This window comes from Gadus chalcogrammus, chromosome 11 (assembly GCF_026213295.1).
Source record: "Gadus chalcogrammus isolate NIFS_2021 chromosome 11, NIFS_Gcha_1.0, whole genome shotgun sequence".
Lineage (NCBI taxonomy): Eukaryota > Metazoa > Chordata > Actinopteri > Gadiformes > Gadidae > Gadus > Gadus chalcogrammus.
The window spans coordinates 19532853-19547852 of NC_079422.1; the positions used below are offsets into that span (position 1 = coordinate 19532853).

At 45.2% G+C, this 15000-nt stretch overlaps 1 protein-coding gene across 3 annotated transcripts in view; it reads right to left on the minus strand.

The window, feature by feature from the left end:
* LOC130392218 (RNA-binding motif, single-stranded-interacting protein 3-like) overlaps nt 1-15000 on the minus strand; it is a 162597-nt gene that overhangs the window by 45490 nt on the left and 102107 nt on the right. The gene's annotated exons all lie outside the window — the stretch shown is intronic.

Consider the following 15000-nt stretch of genomic DNA (forward strand, 5'->3'; position numbering starts at 1 on the left):
GGAGAGGGAGAGGGAGAGGAGGAGGCAGAGGGAGAGGGGGAGAGGGGGAGGGAGGCGGGGGGGAGAGGGAGAGTGAGAGAGAGAGAGAGAGGGAGGAGGGAGAGGAAGAGAGAGATGAGGAGGGAGAAGAGGGAGAGAAGAAGGAGGAGGGGGAAGGTGAGGGAAAGAGTTGATTAGCGTGAGCATGTGCTACAATGAGCTGTATTGCCAGGAAAAAATACCCATATTTTTCGGGGAGGTGTGAAACAACTCCTCGACACCCCCCCCCCTCCCCTGTATCCACCAGCGAGTGCAGGACTGATGATATCAGCCGCTGCCGCCGCTGTGATGCACTTTAACAGACAGCCCAAAAAGTAACAATAATGGGACTCCAGTGGGTGAGGGGAATGTGAGAAGAAAAGTGAGATGGAGTTTCGGAGCGGTGAAAGACGCCATTAGGCTTCCGGAGGAAGATTCGCCATTCAGCCGATCGAAAACCCCCAAGTGCTTCTCACACAGTCACGGATCCCATCGCCTGCCTCACTTTGTTTGCCGACGGGCAAAGCACAAACCACAAGCACAACCTCTTTCAGAGGCGTCTTGAGCAGGCAAAACATCCGGGCTGGCTATTGGAGGGTTCATTTCAGGTCCTGGAGCTTTAATAAGGTCTGGAGACATCGAGATCGTGCTCAGCAAAACACGTTTATTAAGAGACATAACCTTTAGAAATGCCACTCTGATTGCTTTTTATTTGTATTGGCTGCTGTTGTTTTGTTTTTTTTGCGTTTACTATTCTGTTCAACCAAGTCTGATGAATAACCGCACTTGGATCCTTTAATTAAATAGGCACTTATGAGTGAATACTGTTCCTTTGGGCAATGTATCTGTAACTGCTTTCCAATACTATGTGTGGGACGTGTGGTACTAGTCGTTTAATTGACACCTCAATGTGTGCAACACGTGTCAGTGTGTTAAGGTGAGTGTGTACGACTAGAGACAGACCCTCCCCAGCTTGTCAAGCAGTGGGTTATTCAAGTTGTTTGCCCGCTTTTAAAAAGGTATGCAGTCTTGCTGTCATCCTAACTCTAGTAAACCGATGGATGACAAAAACAAGAATTATGTAAAGAACAAATAGAGGAAATACATAGAAAACATTTAAAAAAGGTAAAATAAAAATAAATAGGAACTCAAATTTATCCTTTTAAGATGACGCACTGACAGACTGCAGATGAAGAACTTGCTCTAAAAAGTATTGAGTGATGTAAGATACTCCAGTTCCCTGAGGTTAAATAAATTGAGGGATACGCTGGTAGCTGCCTTACAACATTTATTTCTGCCAAGTTGAATGTATCACCAAACGTCTTAATCTAAATCAGACTCACAGATTACAAGAGTTCTTTCCCCCAAAATGTATCTTAATGCTCCTTCCTTCTTAAAACCGTAGAGGCAGCTATAGTAAACCACCGCTGTACACATTGTATGTTACCTGAGGGAAGAGAATTCGCCTCCTTTCAAGCTTAGCTCGGACAGATTTACAGCAGTGGCTCGTGGTTGCTTGTGGAAGCTGGTCCGGTGTGGTGTTTGTGAGCCAGCGTTTTCAGAATGTCTTCCTAATTGATCAATTACCTTGAGCCAACACTGGTAGAGATATAGATCCTCGAGCGAGAGGCAGACAGACAGACAGACGGACACACACACACGGATGCAGTGCTTCCTGTGAGTGATTTGCTGGTTGAACTGTGTGGTCCGTTTCGTCTCTATATTTAGAAAGAATTCACACAAACTAGAAGTGCTCCTGCAAAGATGTGTAGGGGCCAGGTGGATGGAGGCCAGAGCAGTGCTGCGGGTGGGGAAGAGGTGGGGAAAACTACTCAATCACCAGCTGCTGAAACAATCCCTGCCTAGCGGTGTTAGATCGACACAGATCGATTGATCTCTCATGTATTTATTCGACAAGTGCCAGCACTAACGATCTCTCAGTCATTATTCCGATTATTTATAAGTGGGTCGACTGTACCACGGCCACGGGGAATTACAAACGAGCACCCGATGAATCGTACGAGATCATTCAGTTCAGAGCTTTTTTTCCGAGCTTTTAGCATGAAAAAAAGCAGGTCGATGACGCATGAATCAAGGCGACAAGCGTGGAATACGTGATGTGAAGCAAAAAACGAACTGAACTTAAGGGTTAAATATCTACAGGGAAAGAGGGTTATTTTTTTAAAAATATTAAGTGGATTCCCATGTAATGTTTTGTGCACCAAGAGAAAGTATGCAAATGACTAGAGTTGGATTTGTTTTGACTGGGGTGTGTTTAGCTAATTGGACCAGTAGCAGATAGATTAAGACAAGTGAGTAATTAGCACAATGTAAAGTGCTGTGCGTCTTCAACCATGGACCGTGCTACCATCTATGTACACCGAGTGGTACCAGACGGGTACAACATATTTCTTACCGGCTTTAACACAGGTTTAATTACAACCAATGGAGTGTTCACAGCTGCCTTGAAATAATTATAAATAAAACAAGATATGTGTACCTCTTAAAATCTCTCTGGGGGAAGAAGAGATTCAGAAAATATTCATTTGTGAGCCCTTTTGAGAGAAATGTGCAGGTTGGAAACCCATTTAATTAATGTGTGGGGGAGTAGCAAAGTATAGTTTGTAATAAGTATCATTCTTTTAGACGTACAAGCTAGAATATTTGTTTTAGAAATGCAGTTCACGGGCATGCCAAAAACAAGCTTGGACATGACGTAACTAATGGTAAGAAAGTCACTAAATCTGGAGGGAAGGTAGAAAGGGCCAAGACCGATATGGTGGAAAAACCTCTTATAGCATGAATGATAGTGGTTATGATTTATATTATATTATAATGATAATAATCTACGTCCAAAGGACCGCAAACTGGAGGACCAAGTGTGCCACAGCAACCCAAAATGATTGGATATTTAATCGGTCACATGCTCGACACTCTTGACACTGCGGTTGTTCCGCTATGCTAGCGAGCTCTAGCGTTTATCTTCAGAAGTTACCTTCAGTTACGTCATGTCCAAGTACTTTTTTTCTGTCTGCTTGCATGTAACAAAAACGAGTCCAGCTGTAATTCTGTGTTAAAAATACGAAAAGATGTTCCAAATCCATTCGCTTCACACTTTCCCCACATTACAACCTGCCCTTCGCTCATTAAGCACGCATTCTTCAAGCAGAAATGGTTTCATCTTTCCCGATCATTATCTTGAACCTTTTTGGTGAAATTAATGGCATTGTTTCTGATCACATGCTGTTGGTGGTAAAAATAAGAAAGAAGAGAGCATGCAAATTTGCATTAGTGAGGGCAGATGCACTCACTTCTGATCCAGCCTCAGATCCTCTCCCCTGAGCATGTGAAAAAATCCATGAACCAGTAAAATTTACTTTGCGTCGATTCTTCCACTGGCTTAATTTGTGCCGTCTCGGCGGGGTTGGCAGGGAAACGGAGCGGCAATGTGTCCGACCCAGCGCGCTGAGCATACCGGGTGAGGTAATTGAATTCTGGCAACTAAGCCAACTCCTGGGCCCAAATGGCCAGCAAGGTACACTTTCAGGACACAGACATTTCGGGAAATGAAAAATACTTAAGCTCGCTTGACTTTGCAATAAGTCGTTGTCTGCTTAACTTCACAGCGGCCAACCCACTCAGTGTGCCTCCGAGTTCTCACCTCTTTCCATTCCTCTCTCTCTCTACCTCCTTCTGTCACTTGGCCTGTTTTCCATCTCCCTCTCTGTCCCTGTGTCTTTACCTATTACCGTCCCTCCCGTTCTGTCTCTCTCATCCTATCTTGCACATTCACCTCCCTTTCCCTTGCTTATTTCTGTCTCTCCACCCCTCGGACATTCTCCCTCGTATATCTCACTTGTACCTCGTCCTTCCACTCCTCACCTCTAGCTTGTTGACTTTCCTCTCCCTCCCTTTATCTCACGTCCGCCTCGACCTTCCTCTCCGTCCTGGTGTGTCTACACCTATTTCCACCTCCCTCTCTCCATCTCTCACTCTCCCTACCTGTCCCTCACTTTTCCCTCCCTCTCCGTCCCTGTGTGTCTTTGCCTATTTCCGTCTCCCTCGCCGCCTTTCCCTTCTCTCCTGTCTTTCTCTCACCTTTCTAACCCATCTCTCGCTCAATCCGTGTGTGTGTGTGTGTGTGTGTGTGTGTGTGTGTGTGTGTGTGTGTGTGTGTGTGTGTGTAACATCTGTCAGGCGCTGGGAGCAGCTTCACACCACACAGTACCTCTCCCTGGCTGTGCTGTCCCTGACTGTGCCGCCAGCCTGTGCGTCGGTCGGCCCTTGTTTTCAGCCCCATTAAGCCTCATCGCTGCATCATTACAGCGGGGCTTGGGCCTAGTGTCAGCGTCGCTTCCTGGTTACCCTGCTATGCATCAACACCTGCTTTGGAGCCAGAGGGTAAACAGAGGGCGAAGAGGTGTCGGCTAGGTCTATGTGTGGTGGCGCTTAGGGGGTTGGAACCAAACTCTGCTGCTCTGTATTTTTATATTTTTTGCGTGAAAAATCTAAAAGCCTAGACCCAAGGTGAGAACTGAATGCATTGTTACTTTAACATCTATGATGTGTGAGGAAGGTTTAGAAGTACGCTTTGTTGGGCTCGGTGTTCGTGATCTTTGCTGCTTTGCTGGAGATTCATCTCATACTCTGCTTCCACTTTTTTGTCGTAATTTCTTCCATTCTCTTTTCTTCCTTCACCTTTTAGTTTCCTCAATTCTCGATTTCTTCCTTATTAGACCAACTTATTGTCCCCTATTTACACTATTCTCCCACACTCCGGGGCCTCATGCATTGACATCTGCGTAGGTTTCTGCGAAATTTAACACTGATAGAGAAAGTTAGAAATCTGTGTACGTGGAGATTAACCGAGACTTTCACAAAAGTTAAAAATGGTACTGGGTTTTCTGTTTCTACATAGCAATTGTTCTGGGAAGAGTTCACACCTCATTGACTCCTATAATTGACCAGACATGGTCTGGGAATGACCATAATAACCTAGGCTTGGAACCAGACTAACAGTGTTTTATTTGCTGTGGCATATACGGCTGGCCTCCCGTTCAGACAGATATCCAGCCAACCTGGCCTGGGTTGGGCCAGCCACAACCGTTCTCCCAAACCCCAGGCATTGCACGGCTTATGGCGGACTGGCATGCAAAACTAGTTATAATGTCTTTGTCATAATGTATTTCGGCACAAGGCTTTATCTCTCTCGGCCGTTTCGCTCCCAATGTCATTGATTCATTCAAACTTTATTCAAAAGTCTCAGAGGAATCATTGAGCGGCTTTTACTATGAAGCCGAGATTACACCATAGAAAATGACATATAAATAACAAAACAAGCAGATAAAATCCAACAAATTAAATCTGTTCAACAATTACAGGCAGATATGGGCAAATTGTTGATTTAAGATGATTCATACAAGATGATGCAAGATATTCCATGATTTTACTGCTGAAAGACTAAAAGTTGTCCTTCCAAGATCATCCCTGGCACGAAACCACTGCCTTCCAACACTGCGTACGGGGTTGTCTAGGGTGCATAGTCACGTTTATCCTCATCTGCCAGGTCTCTGAAACTTTGTGTGGAAACCGGAATATGCGTGTTTACGAGGGCCTTTCTCTGCAGCACCCTTTTTTCTCATCTGGCCCCTAGTTTCCCCCTCTCCCGAAACTCCAACTGAATCATTTATTACAAAAACCCCAGGGCGTCTAACCACTGTCTGAATGCTTCATCAATGTTTAATGAATGCCGTTTCGTTTGTTTCTTCCACAATAAATAGGGTAAGCTCTTTTGTCGCTCAGTCGGCCTAGTGTTTTTTTTTCTGCAAATATATCCTGAAAACACACAACTATGCAACTATTTTTAAAGATGAAAAAACAAGTCATAAAAAACATTTTAAAAGAAAACAATGATTCCATGTCAAAATCCCTCCATATTCCATTACAAAAAAAGATATACCCCAAAAACTGCTGGTATTAGTATCGATACCAGTAAAATAAATATAAGGGTGCCGGTGAGCGTCACCTATCTACTTGATCTTAATTCATTTCATGCACTCCTTGTCTTCCTCCCGCAGCTAACCTGTCCTGTCAGTCATTCTGTCTGTCCTCCTCTCCTCCCATCCCCTCCTTCCTCAGCTGCCTGTCACCAACTCAGCCAAAAAACGACTTACCATTTCCTCCCAATGTCCCTCCTCGACCTCACCTCAACCTCCCGCCCCCTCCTCGCAGGCTTCCCCGTCCATCCTCAGACCTCCCTCCCTTCTCTCCTCCACATTCCCCCCCAACCCGGAGACCGTAATCCCCCCCTAATGAAAGCTTGCTTGTCTAAATACTTTTTAAAGGCCTGTTCAATACTTAATGAACACGCCATGAATATTTGATGGGCCCTAAAGCCCGGGGATCCCGCGGGGCTCGTTTGCTATGGAGATCAACAGGGTTCATCACCTTCACAGCCTCGCACCACTCCCAGATCTACACCGGGTCCTAATGGACGTCCTCGCCGTGCAGTCCCTGCCTGACCGGGGGAATGACCGGTGGATTGGTCTCTGGGGAGCACATGGGTGCGTGTGAGAGTGTGCATTGCCGCAAATCGACGTGAAAGGGGCAGTTATTTGCTTTCTGTTGTGTGTTCGGGTTCTGTGTGGTTGTTTCGTATATGCATGCACGTTTTTGACATAGTTTGTGTTAGTTTTGGTATTACAGAGGTATTACTTGAACAAGCAGGGTTTTTGATTCCAGGAATTTAATAAGCATATGTAATATCTGGGGCATTAAAAGCTGTTTTTGATGCAATGCTTGTTTTTCACTCCATATGGAGTGTTTGAGGAACTTAAAACTAGTGCAGGTCCAAGCATATGCATGCAGGGGGATATAAATATGTATTATAGAGGATCAATTATACGTCTCTAGAGTTGTTTTGGTTCGCCTGAGTAATGAAAAACAGAGACAAGTTCAAGCTACAGTATCTTCATTTTTCACAATTGAATAGTCATCATAAAATCTAGCAGTACACTTGTCTGTTTTTCATTTTATTTTTGGTCCAAGCTTTTACGAGAGTCATGAGAATAGGAGACGCAGTTTGGCTATGATACACATAGAAGTCACAGCATAAAAGTACATGACCTTGTATAAAAAGCTAAAAGTATTAATAGCTTAATAAATACAAACAAATATTTAAAAAACTGTTTTTATTAAATTAAACGAGTACGAAAGAAGTGTGAAAATCAAGCCATGTTGTGTCTCAACGAATATTAAAGTTGACAACTCTAAATATAGAAATATGAGGACATTAAACACAGGACCGTTAAGAAGTAATTAGATCACGGCTTAATCGAGCCTCGCCAATCCAAGAAGAGGCAGAGCAAAGAGATGCCTCCTCTCCTTTTTCCTACAGCATCCGTCTTTGGCAGCCGAAGACGAGTGACCCGAAGGTCTCTGGCGGACAGGTGCTGTATCTGCTTACACAGCAGAGTCGCCAGATGCAGCCACAATCAGAGTGCTGGCATTCAAACCAAACCCGTGTGTTTCTTTGCATTCACTCCTGCCTCTGCATCTGCCTAGTCTGCCTCGCTTTCCATTATCGACTGGGAGAGTTCCGGGTCAGGATGGACAAATGGCCCCCGGCGGCCCCCGCGGGGTCCAGATGGGACGGGTAGGAGGCCTTTGACACCTGACTCACGGGACGATGGAGAGAAGATTGAGGAGGCCATTTCATAGATTTCCCTAAATGCTGAAATCCAGGAGGAATGCGGTTGCTTCCGAATCGACCAACGGTCATTGCCAAATATCAACAGGGTTTGGTGGTACATCTGCAAAGATGAGGAACAAGGGAAATTGCCGGAGGCAAATGTGGTTCAGAATCAGAAGTACTTCTGCGTCTAGGAAACCTAGCCAGGCTAATGTCAACAAATATGTCCCATATTTAATTTTTTAAGTAATTTTTTGTGTTAAGGAGCACCTGTGTTGGAAATAGCCAGAGGGCAGTCTTATCCCATGTTGAAAGGCCTTTTATAGGTAGTGCTCATCATTGTATTTCCACTGGAAATATCCCTGCATCTCCCTGAACTTTGTCCATGTCCATTCCTTACTGATTAAGGGTGCTGTCTGAGCCAATCAAGTTGCATACTTGGACACAGTTGGACACAGTTTGGGATAAAATGTAAAATCTGAGGGTAAAAGCGTTGTCGTGACAACCATTACCTGAATTGGACTGCCCCTCAAAGTAGCAGCAAGGGTATTTCCCCACAGGTACAGGGTTAGCAAATCGGCAAGGTCTTGTCATTCAGGCAATCAAAATGAGAGGTAATGAGATTTTTTAACAGTGCACCTTTAACAAGGTGATCGCACCTGGTAAATCATGTTTCGGGCTCCGCTGTATCTTTATTTATTCATTCCTCTTTCTCATTGTATTTTAGTCTACCGTTCCCCCCCCATTCTTGTAAAACTCTGCTTCTGTCTGCTCTTATGTCGGGAACCCGGAGAAGCAATTATTTTCAGACAAGAAGTGGTATCCCATCAAAAGACCATACTGGTGTAAACCTCGCCGACAAAACGGTCTGCTTTAAACAAGGCTGTAATCAATCGGTGAATCACAGCCCATAGAATCTGGCAAAGGGTAAAGGGACACTAGTCCATTATATGCTTTATAGAGGGATGTAAGTGAGGAGGAGTGATCCATTTGGGTGGAGGCTAGTAAAGTTTAAACAGAACAAGTTGCAAATTCTGAGTGATGAGCGAATGACTTTGAGAGTGAGAGGAAAAAAATATGTGCTGAATAGAGAATCAGACGCCCTGGATGGGAGTGTATTGGGTATTTGTTGTGAAAGGGAGACAGACAGAGGGATGGATAGACGCCATTTTCAGTCGATAACACAGCTGTAGCAGAAGCACACAAACACACACACAAGCTATGTCCCATTTGTCTTCGCTACTCCCGTGGACTGCGTTTTGAGGCACTGCTTGATGTACTGTCTGTCCAACGGGAACAGAGGGGTAATATAAACACTGCAGAATGGGACACACCCCGATTCAGACTTTTACCGACATCTCATACAGACATTCTGAAATAGCAAACTTGCAAAATAGTTTGACATTACGAATAAATGGCATCATCTTTTTTGGTAAATTAAACGTAAAAAAATACATAGATTTCCAAATGAAATGTTAGCCAATATATCATTCCATTTGTGCTCTTCACATTGGCGGTTATTCTTTAACAGAAAATCCAAATTCAATCTGGGAGACTTTTTCTGTAACTTTATCCGGAGCCAGCATCTGCATACGCTCTGTGCATGGTCCAAAAACGTTTACTACCATAACACCTATTGTTGAAATAGTACACCCTACAGCAGGCAAAACCTACACACACACAAGCACACACATTCTAAACAAAATCAAAACATAACAATGCATGCAGTCCCAAAAGTGAACATATCTGGTCTGTTCTCTCTCTCTCTCTCGCTCTCTCATACTGAAAGCTGTAATCAACGCTAATGGGATTCAGCTGTTGGCCGGTCTAATTACCTGGAATGCAGACGGATGGTCTTGAAGACGCATGCACTCACACACATAAACACGCACACACACACACACACCCACACACACACACACATACAAGCAAACGCACGCGCACACATGCATACAAGCAAACACAAACAAGCAGCGGCGTTGACTCTTTTGCAATACACCTGCCACAAGTTCCTGTATGTAGGTGAGTGAGTGTGTGCGTGAGTTGGTATATTCCATCATTGAGCGTCTTTAATCAATAGCCTAGCCGAGCCACGGTCACTGTTAAAAAAGCTAATGTTTTGTTAGAACAGAGAAAGGAGTCAAAGGAATACAGAGGGAGATTATTTTATGACATATCTGTTAAATGCTTGACAAATGGGGCCTGGTGTTGCTCTACGCCTGTGTGTGTGTGTGGGAAGAGGGGTGTGTGTGTGTGTGTGTGTCAGGGACTCTGGCTCAAGAGAGAAAGAGGAGGCAGAAGGGAACTCTTTCTCACAGTGATTAATGGCGTTCACAACCTGGGCGAGGGTTGTCTGCTGCTTCGCCTGCGGGTACACACCCTGTATGACACCTCCCATAAAGGACCGAATGCGTCTGTGTGTCTGTGTGTCTATATGTATGTTGTTTGTGTGAGTGTGTGTGTGTATACGTTTGTGTGTGTGTGTGTGTGTGTGTGTGTGTGTGTGTGTGTGTGTGTGTGTGTGTGTGTGTGTGTGTGTGTGTGTGTGTGTGTGTGTGTGTGTGCGCCTGTGTGTGTGTGTGCCTGTGTGTGTTTGTGTGTGCATCTGAATGTGTACGTTTGTGTGTGTCTGTCTTTGAAGAAACATCATCCCAGGGAGGACTCATAAAGATGGCTGCTTCATTCGAGTCCCGAGGGACTCATTAACGATGGCAGAAAGACACACACACACACACACACACACACGCACGCACGCACGCACGCACGCACGCACGCACGCACGCACGCACACACACCAGGGTGTAACACGAGGATGTGATGAGAGAGGAAGGAGGGACGGCTGGCTGGGAAATTAAAGAGATAAGGAGGGGAGAGGGACAGGGGCGAGCCGGAGAGATTGACTCATCCCGTGGAGGTGCAGAGTGAGTGCACAATCATGGCTGCTTGGAGCACAACAAAGGCTCCGTTGCCGTTCAGTGTCTGTTCATACCACGGCCAATCATCCCCGATTGTGGGAAAGCCTGCAGAAATAACAATGGAGCAATAGTGTTTATATACGGGAAGAATCCAAGTGAATTGGAGGAATACAGTAATGTGGATAGACCAATTGAAACGGGGTGGAAGGAACCAGTGGCACGCAAGACGACCCATCTGTCTGGTATAAATGTGGCACTGCAGATGTCACTGGCTAAAGGGTACAGGTATTTTTGCAAATTTTAGTGTTACAATATGCTTTATGTGTGTGTGCTGTGTATAATTGTGTGTATGTGTTCGTGTGAGTGAGTGTGTGTGTGTGTGTGTGTGTGTGTGTTTGTGTCTGTGTGCGTGTGAGTGAGTCAGTTAGTCAGTGAGTGAGTGAGTGAGTGTCTGTGTACGTGCGTGTGCGCGTCCATCAATGTCTTTGAGACACAGTTGGATAGGAGCACCGATTTAAGTTCAGCACTGAGCAGCACAGCTTAGTAACCAATGGCCAATAGCAAACAGCTTCTGAGGTTGATGGAGAACCGTGTGATGAATTCTTGGTCATATTTCCTCATGAAACACATGAGACTTTGTTTATGAAACAGACTGATTCACCAAGTCACTACCTTAAAACTTTGAGCAAGGACTACCAGTCTCTTTTTTATATTTTCTTACTCTTTCTGCCTCTATGTCTCTATTATCATAGAGATATATGTGTGTCCAAATGACATTTCAGGAGAAGACGGCAAAGACCCTGAAAGCATGCTGGAATCTAACTGAAGGAAATACTGAATCTAAATGAGAAATAACAAAAAGCTTAAGACGAATAATTTGAATGGGATTTTTGAGTTTTCCTCAAATGGGATTGGATAAGATCACTCAACAAATCCCTCACAACAATCACTTCGGTTCAAAAAGACATTCATTACAGTGTGTCAAACATACGTCATCACATCATTGGCCCATTGCTGGACCAATCATGCCACCGCACTGCACTGGATTGGGCGGTATGACTACAAAACGAATAACAATAACAAGGATATAATGTGAAAAGTAGGACAAGTTGTATGATCCAAGGACACACACAAGTCCCAGTGATCTGCTGTGGTGAGAGATTACACTAGCCGGGTCCAGACTGGCTGCTCTATGCTGAATAGAGCGAGTGTGTGTCCTCCCACGACCAGCTGCCCTCCCCAGCACCCTCCTGCAGGAAGAGGATTAGGCCTGCACAGTTTACCAGAAACACTGCGAAAATAATACAAATGCGTGCATTCCTGCTACGGTCTGGACCGCTTTCCTGTTCATACTGGCAAGGTCATTTGTGTGTGTGTGTGTGTCTGTGTGTGTGTTTGCTTGTGTGCGTGTGGGTTTGCTTGTGTGCGTGTGTGTGTGTGTGTGTTCGTGTGTTTGTGTGTGAGTGAGTGAGTGATTGAGTGTGTGTGAGCGTTTGCTTGTGTGTGTGTGTGTGTTTGTGTGTGTGCGTCAGCCTTTTACAGTCGCTAAGACGCTTCTCTACACTACTGTAATATGAAATAAATCAACATTGATATAACGTACATAGTGGTTGAGCCAAAGACAAGCTTGCTTACCACCGCCAAATAAAATGGGGGATTAGTTACCAACCAGGATTAGATATCTGTTACTTGCATCTATTAACCTCCGTGCACAAAGTATATTCGCAATTAATCGGCTGAAATCCGAAAATGATTTTGCGGTGCTCTAAGCAAATTGTTTTTGCGATAACAGAAACATCGAGGCGTAGTTGTGGCTAACTGAGTTTGTTAATGTCGGATTTGTAGGGAATTGATTGCGGTGGTGTCCCATCATTGAAAACCAGTGCCCACCCTTGGAGAGTCGTTATTGACCAATCAGAATCAAGTATTTAAAAATGCTGTGTTTTAAGTAGATCTAACAAAAAATCCTTCCTTTATAGGAGTGGCTGGCGGAAATGCGTAGCCCAAGTCTTCCTGTATACAAGGCTTCTCAATGAGGGTATGCATATCGAGGTACTAGATGTCCTCGGTAGATAAATCCTGCTCAGAGTCTCATTAGCCAGTGCTGAATAGTCGCATATGAATTCTACTCCGTACGCACCTTTGCAGAGACACTGAGCTAATGGCTGAAGGTCTTTATCGGACACATATAGATATAAGCACACACACCCTGCCAAGGATTCTCCCTCTTCGTACAATGGATTTATTAAACCAACAGATGATTGAATGCAGACTATTAAACTGTGTTTGCACAAGGAAATATGCAGTTCCAGCGTGATGCATTAGCATACAGATTCCGACGGAACTGGAGTTAATGTATCACATAATCCCTACAAAGGATAATGGTGTGTTTGCATTTTGTACACAGTATCCCTGATGTTATATCATCTGATAGGATTGTGTGAATCCGGTTCATTGCCTGAAATTTCAATACAGGGGTCTCCCTGATGACCATGCACACACACATGCGCAGACACACACACACACACACACACACACGCACGCACGCACACACACACACACACACACACACACACACACACACACACACACACACACACACACACACACACACACACACACACACACACACACACACACACACACACACACAGGACACACAACACCTCCACCACCAACACCACCACCTTCACCCCCACCACCACTACAAGTCTTTGCGTCCAACAATATAGCCTGTTTGCAGAACTTTCCATGTCAGTTTGTGTGTATGTGTTAATGTATGTTCCCCTGTTTTGTGTGCACATGTGCTGTGGTGCGCGTGTGTAAATGTGTGTTTGCGCCCGGGTGAGAGTCTGCGATGTGCGCGTGTGCACGTGTGTGTGTTTCCAGATGACAGCGTTTCATCCTGATCAATGCCTTTATTCCTGAGACATCCCGGCTCCGGAGCCATGACCTGTTGCCATGGTTATCTCTGTCTAAAACCGTGGGGATTAGGTCGAGAGCCCGCGTGTGCCTGTGCATGTCGAGGTGTTTGTGTATGTGTGTGTGTGTGTGTGGTGGGGGGGGGGGGGGGTGGAGAAAGTAGCAAAGGAGGAAGGAAGGAGGCAGGAGAAAGTAGAGGAAGTGGAAGGAAGGAGGAAGGAGAAACTAGCAAAAGAAGAAGAAAGGAGGAAGGAGAAACTAGCAAAAGAGGAAGAAAGGAGGAAGGAGAAACTAGCAAAAGAAAACAAAGACAGCAAATCTGAACCCCGAGAGGAGATGATGTCAAGTGAAATAATGACTGTGATGGAGAGAAGGGAGGAAGGGGGAGAGGGGTAAGGGGAGAGAAAAACAGATAGACGGAGGGAGAGAGAACGGGCATGATGGGAACAGGATGGTCTGGGTAGAGAGAGGAAGCCAGAAAAGGAGAGAGAGAGAGAGAGGAATAACGCCGTAAAAAGTATTCTTGCGAAGTCCAAAGTCATCTGGTGAGAGAGGGATGGAGAGAGAGAGATATATACAGAGAGAGAGAGAGAGAGAGAGAGAGAGAGAGAGAGAGAGAGAGAGAGAGAGAGAGAGAGAGAGAGATGTCGAGGGATGTACAAGATAAAGGAGAAAGCAAACAGAAAAAAAGCAGACGGCAGAGAGATTGATGAAGTGGCGTCGGTACGATACAGTCCGTCTACGGGAGTTCAATCAGTCTACTTTTCATATTTGCAAAAACATCCTCCTTTCTAGTCCGGGCAGGCCCGGGTGGGGGAACCAGCAGCAGCCGCAGCAGCAGCTGTGACGGACAGACTAGCGGTTATTGGCTTCTTGAAGGACTCTTGAGCCAGTCGGGATGCTTTGGCTCGCATCCTGGGTTGATCTGTTCGAAAGGCTCTCTCTCTTTGACTCTCTCTTTCTCTCTTTGACTCTCTCTCTCTTTGACTCTCTCTCTCTCCCTGTCTCGACACGCTAATCCATACCGCGCCGCTTACCCGCCAGCCCGCAGCCACGCCAACAGAGGGACTTGATGTGCGATGTGAGCGCTGAGAGGGGAAAACATAAAAATAAACTGCTGACATCAATAATGTGGAAGAAATAAAGATTTCTCTCTTTTTTATGATCCGTCCCTTGTAAATATTTCTGGGGGAATTTCGGAAGTTCTTTGGACGCACGCACAGACTCAAGCTCACAAACAAACAGATACACATTCGAGGCGCACAAAGACACACACGCACAAATGCACGCGCACACGCATGCATGCATACGCACACCCCACTGCTGTAATGGTTGGGCGTTTTGCTGTGGTGGATGTATGAGAGAGTGGAGGGATTTTTTTCTCTCAGTCTTTAGATGTCTGAACAAGGGCATACTGGGGCCAGCGAACAGCTTGACACGCCAAGGTTATTTACT